The sequence below is a fragment of the Capsicum annuum genome, chromosome 6 (genome assembly GCF_002878395.1).
Source record: "Capsicum annuum cultivar UCD-10X-F1 chromosome 6, UCD10Xv1.1, whole genome shotgun sequence".
In the NCBI taxonomy this organism is placed as follows: Eukaryota; Viridiplantae; Streptophyta; class Magnoliopsida; order Solanales; family Solanaceae; genus Capsicum; species Capsicum annuum.
The window spans coordinates 118,012,716-118,018,897 of NC_061116.1; positions in this window are offsets into that span (position 1 = coordinate 118,012,716).

The window sequence follows — 6,182 nt, forward strand, 5'->3', positions numbered from 1 at the left end:
TTCTGATTTTCCCTGTCGTATTGTTGCTTCTTCAAGCCTAGCAAAGGTCGTGGGTATTGTAGTTCTTGATTGATCATTTTCTGTGAGTTTTTGCACTAGTTTTCCCTTAGTATCTTACATTCTTTGGTGGCTTTGGTAATTGATGGTGGATTAAGGTCATGTCTTAGGCCGAGATCAAGAGTAAAGGGTGGGAGTGATAAGAGGATCGAAAATTCCACTAGGTTTCGAATAGGTTCGTGAAATATAGAGACTTTGATGGAAAAGTTCATGGAGCTAGAAAAAAATTTTGAAAAAGAGGAAGACTCATATAGCGTGTGTTCAGAAGACTAGATAAGTAGGTACCAAGGCTTGAGATGTGAATGGGTTTAAGTTGTGGTACTCAGGAAGTTCAAGTAATAGGCATGGAGTAGAAGCTTTAGTCTATAAGGTCCTTAGGGAGCATGTGGTGGGGCTAGGAAAATGAATAACAAGATAATGATGATGATGATTACGCTAGTCGCTGGAGGGCATACATTGAATATTATTGGTGCGTATGCTCCACAAAAAGGCTTGGATGAGGAGGTCAAAAAGCTCTTTTGGGATGATTTGGATAAGGTTGTGAGAAGAATACCCGACATCGAGAAGATTTTCATTGGTGGGGATTTCAATGGACATATTGGAGCAACTTCTAGTGATTTTGATAGGGTTCATGGTGGCTTTTATTTTGGGGATAGAAATGGTGACGGAACCTTACTCCTTGACTTTTCTAAGGCCTTCAAGATGGTGATAGCTAATCTGTGCTTTCCAAAGAAGAAAAATAACTTGGTTACCTTTCATAGCATAGGTTTAACAACTTAGATAGGCTATTGCAGAAGAGAAAGAGGGGCCTTTGTAAGGATTGTAAGGTTATCTCGAGTGACAACCTCACTACCCAACATAATCTTTTTGTAATGGACTTAAAGATAACGTGAGGTAGAAAGAAAAAGAATCTTTATATTCGGCCAAGGGTTAAATAGGGTTACTGGCCCCTGCCTTCTCTTGATATTTGGGAGAGATGTTGATAGAGTTGGGGGCTTAGAGGATCAATGGGGGTATATTGGAGAAGACAACTAGTTGCATTAGTGAGACAGCTAGAGATGTGCTTGGGTTGTTGAGGGGAAAGTTCGGTGGCTGTCCAGTGGATTGCTAGTGGAATGGAGAATTTCAAGGCAAAGTGGAAGCTACGAAGGCAGCCTATAAGAATTGGGTGGAATGGAGGGACGTGGAAGAGAGAGGACGAATAAGGAGATCAATAAGGCAACTAGGATAACGACTAAGTTAGCGGTCACAGAAGCTAAGATGACAACCTTTGAAAGACTATATGTGGCATTAGGGGACAAAGACGGAGATAAGAAACTTTATTAGCTTGCAAAAATGAGGGAGAGGAAAGACCGATACCAGGATCAAGTTGAGTGCATCAAGAATGAGGACGACAAGATATTGACGGATGATAAACTCATCAAGCAAAGATGGTAAGACTACTTTCATAGAAAATTGAACGAAGTAGGTGATAGAGCTATCGTGCTAGGGGATTGGATATTGTGTATGCATTATAATGAAGGAAGTAGCGAGTGCTATTAGTAAGATGAGCCGAGGAAGAGCAATTGAGCCTGATAAGATCCCGGTGGAGTTTTTGAAAAGCTTAGGCAAGAAAGGTATGACGTGGTTTATTGTGTTGTTCAATGTCATTTTTAAGATGGCTAAGTTGTTTGGAGAATGGAGGTGGAGTACAATTGTTCCATTGTATAAAAATAAGGGCGACATCCAAAATTATCACAATTATAGAGGTATCAAGTTGTCATGTCACACTATGAAAGCTTGGGAGTAAGTGTTGGATATGAGGGCGAGGAGAGGTGTGTTTGTTTCAAATAACCAGTTTGAATTCATGTCGAGGTGGTCTACTTTGGAAGTCATCCATCTTGCGAGGAGACTGAGGGAGAATTATCGAGAAAAAAGTGGGACTTACATGTGGTGTTTATTGACATTGAGAAGACATACGATAAAGTTTTAAGGAAAGTCTTTTGGAGATGTCTGGAGGCTGGAGGTGTACCGATGACTTACATTAGGGTGATAAAAGACATGTATGATGGAGCTAAAATATGGTTTTGAATGGTAGGAGAAGACTCAGAGCATTTTCGTGTGAAAATGGAGTTGCACAAGTGATTAACACTTAGTCAATTCCTCTTTGTTGTAGTGGCAGATGTATTAACGCGGTGCATCCAAGATAAGGTGCCTCGATGTATGTTATTTATCAATGACATAGTACTGATTGATGAGATGTGTCGCGGAGTGAATGGTAGGTAGAGGTATAGAGACAAACTTTGAAAGCTAAAGGGTTTAAGTTGAGCAGGACCAAAATAGAGTTTTTGGAGTGCAAATTCAGTGAGGGGTTACATGAGGAAAGCATGGAAGTGTGACTGAACACACAGGCTCTCTCCAAGAAAGATAGTTTCAGATATCTTGGCTATATTTTTAAGGATAGTGGGGTCATCGGCAGTGATATCACTCATCACATTGGTGTGGCATGGATGAAGTACATGTTTGCCTCTAGAGTCATGTGTGAAAAAAAGATACCGCCAAAATTTAAAGGTAAATTTTGTAGAGTGGTGGTGGTTAGACCGAAGTAGTTGTATATGACGAATTATTGACTAGTCAAAAATTCCCATATATAAAATATGCATGTCGCAAAGATGAGGATGTTGAGATCGATATATAGACATAGTAAATGTGATAGAATATTCCAATGCCCCAATGAGGAGGTGCGAGAGGTTGGATATAGTAGATATGAAGAAAGGTAGAGGTAGGCTGAACCTGTAGTAGTGTTAAGGGCTGTGCGTACACTTCACCCTCTCTACACCTCACCTGTAGAATTTTACTCGGTATGGTGTTTTTGTTGGTTAACTTTTTATTATTTAATTATGTGATACCCTCTCTGTGTGTGTGTATATATATATGTGTACGTATGTATGTATATATATATGTACATATAAAAGTCAAACTATATATGTATATATAAAAGTCAAACACTCTTGTTTTGTATTAAGGGAGATGTACTCACTCATATGTTCAACTTTTTTGCATTTTTATGCACCTAAATATGACTAAAAGGGGTAGAGCCATTAGGAATCTCGATACAATAACGAAAAAAGTCATTCTAGGTCTATAAAATATTAAATTCACTGTGAAACAAAGCAAATGAGATAATCTATTCTATGCGATATAGCAATGATCTAATTATTTTTACATCATTATTTTTGCTTGGTCATTTCGAACCCCCACTAAATAAAGAGTAAAATACTATTTAGCTTGGACATACAAAAAAAGTTGTTTGTCCACTAAAGATTTTCTAGGCAAGATAAATCATCTTTCTTTATCCTAGATTCGAGAATGCCAAACAACAATTTTATTTTCTTCAGGAGTGAAAATAATTAAATCAATTTCTATATCCCATAGAATAGATAATTCTTTCACTTTCTTACATAGTGATTTCAATCTTTCTATCTAGAATTATTTTTTCAATTTTTGGATCGGTGGTCATGACATTTTTTTGGGTCATAGTTAAATACATAAAAAAGAAAAAGAGAAGAATATATGAGTGAGTAACTTTTGTGGATACAAAATGATATTGTTTGGCTTAATGGTCCGTTGTCTAAAAGAATCACATAAATAATTAATTGAAAGCTGATTCACATAATTTGACCAAAATGTAATCCCCTCTCTCTGTGTGTGTATATATATACACACACATGTATATATGTGTATGTATATGTAGATATATACATATATATTTGTATATATATGCAAACACTCTTGCCTTGTATTAAGGGAGATGTACTCACTCATATGTTCAACTTTTTTGTATTTTTATGTACCTAAATATGATTAAAAAGTGGTAGAACCATTAGGAATCTCGATTCGAGAATGAAAGTCATTCTAGGTCAATATTAAATTCACTGTGTAACAAAGCAAATGAGATAATCTATTCTGCGTGAGATATCAATCGATCTAATTATTTTTACTCCCAGAGAAAGCATTATTATTGCTTGATCATTTCTGACCCACACTAAAGAAAGAGTAAAATACTATTTAACTTTGACATACAAGAAAAGTTGTTTGTCCACTAAAAATTTTTGGGGCAAGATAAATCATCTTTCTTTATCCCGGATTCGAGAAGGCCAAACAACAACATTATTTTCTTCAGGAGTAAAAATAATTAAATCAATTTCTATATCACATGGAATAGATAATTCTTTCACTTTCTTACATAGTGATTTCAATCTTTCTATCTAGAATGCTTTGTTCAATTTTCGGATCGGTGGTCATAACATTTTCTTGGATCATATTTAAATACATAAAAAAAAGAGTAGAATATATGAGTGAGTAACTTTTGTGGATGCGAAATAAGATTGTTTGGTTTAATGGTCTGATGTCTAAAAGAATCACATAAATAATAAATAGAAAGTTGATTCACATAATTTGATCAAAATATGACCAAAATAAGCTGATTTATATACACACACACATCAGAGTCAAACACTATTGTCGTTTATTAAGAGAGATGTACTCACTCGTATGTTCTGTATGTTCTACATTTTTATGTATCTAAATGTGACTAAAAGGGGGTTAGGACCATTAGGAATCTCGATCTGAGAATGAAAAAATAATTCTAGATATATAAAATATTGAAATCACTGCATAAGAAAATAAATGAGATATCTATTATAGAAATCGATCTAATTATTTTTACTCCCGGAGAAAGCATGATTTTTGCTTGGTCATTTCTAACCCACACTAAAGAAAAAGTAAAATACTATTTAGCTTTGACGTACAAGAAAAGTTGTTTGTCCATTTAAGATTTTCGGGGCAAGATAAAACATCTTTCTTTAACCTGAATTAGAGAAGGCCAAACTACAATATTGTTTTCTTTAGGAGTGAATAATTAAATCAATTTCTATCACATAGAATGGATAATTTCATTTGCTTCTTACATAGTTATTTCAATCTTTCTATCTAGAATAATTTTTTTTTTCATTTTCGGATCGAGGCTTCTAGTGGCCGTAACTTTTTTTCAATCATATTTAAATCTATGCTATCTGAAAAACGCCAACTAAAAAAACTTAAAGTGAAATTACTAAAATACCCTTATCCTATATTTTTAATTAAAAAAATATATACAAATGCAGGTTACACCTAACGCTTGAAGAAACCTGTCCCTTCAACATGTCCACCAACGATCACCTTCTTAAGAATTGCACCAATTAATTTTCCTTTCATTAAAAATAAAACCTCTACCTTCAATCTTCTCCTCAAGCCCAACAGCTACGACTTCCATCAAAAATAAGCTTTCCATCTAATTCTATCAATCATCTTCATCTCATAATTTTACCCTACAGGATTTGATGCTCATATTTTTTTCATCCATACTATTAATTCCTTCCATCTATTTTTGCGGATAAATCTAATTGTTCTCTTTCTTTGAATGTCAAATTGTAAGTTTACTTCTAATCTAATTACATAGTAGAGAATGTTCATATGTACAGACTTCTGGTTATGCTCCTTCTCGTCTTTGTTATATCACTGATTTAATTATATTATATATGCTCTTCAGTTGAATCTAAATCTATTTTCTACAAATTGTTACTGACATTAGATGTGCTCTAACTTTGATTTTTTCCCAAGACTAACTTTAATTATATCATATATGAACTAACTTAGCATTTTTTCCCATGACTTACATTAATTTGCTTCTCTGTTGTCTTCGGAATTACTGGTGTTGCTACTTTAATTTGTGAATGTAATGTCACTAAGACCTGATGTACAGCCGAATGACAAGCTAAGGGGTCATTTGGTTGGGAACAAGTTATCGCGGGATCATTAACTATTTCTGTTTCCATTGCTTTTCCCATCTGTTAGACGTTCGGAAATATCCGCCACATCGGTTTGGCAAGAACAAATTGTAAGTTGAAACTGTTCCAATAAACTCGAAACTTACTTAATTTCCTCCTTGTAAACCTCTATTATTGTAACAGCTACAGATTTCAAGTTAACGTTAATTCCCTTTCATTTGGTCTACTTCCATCTCTTTACCCATCTGTTATACGCTCGAACTACCAGCACCATCTTTCACTGGCAAGAATGAATTGTGAGTTGAAATTACCCCCCCC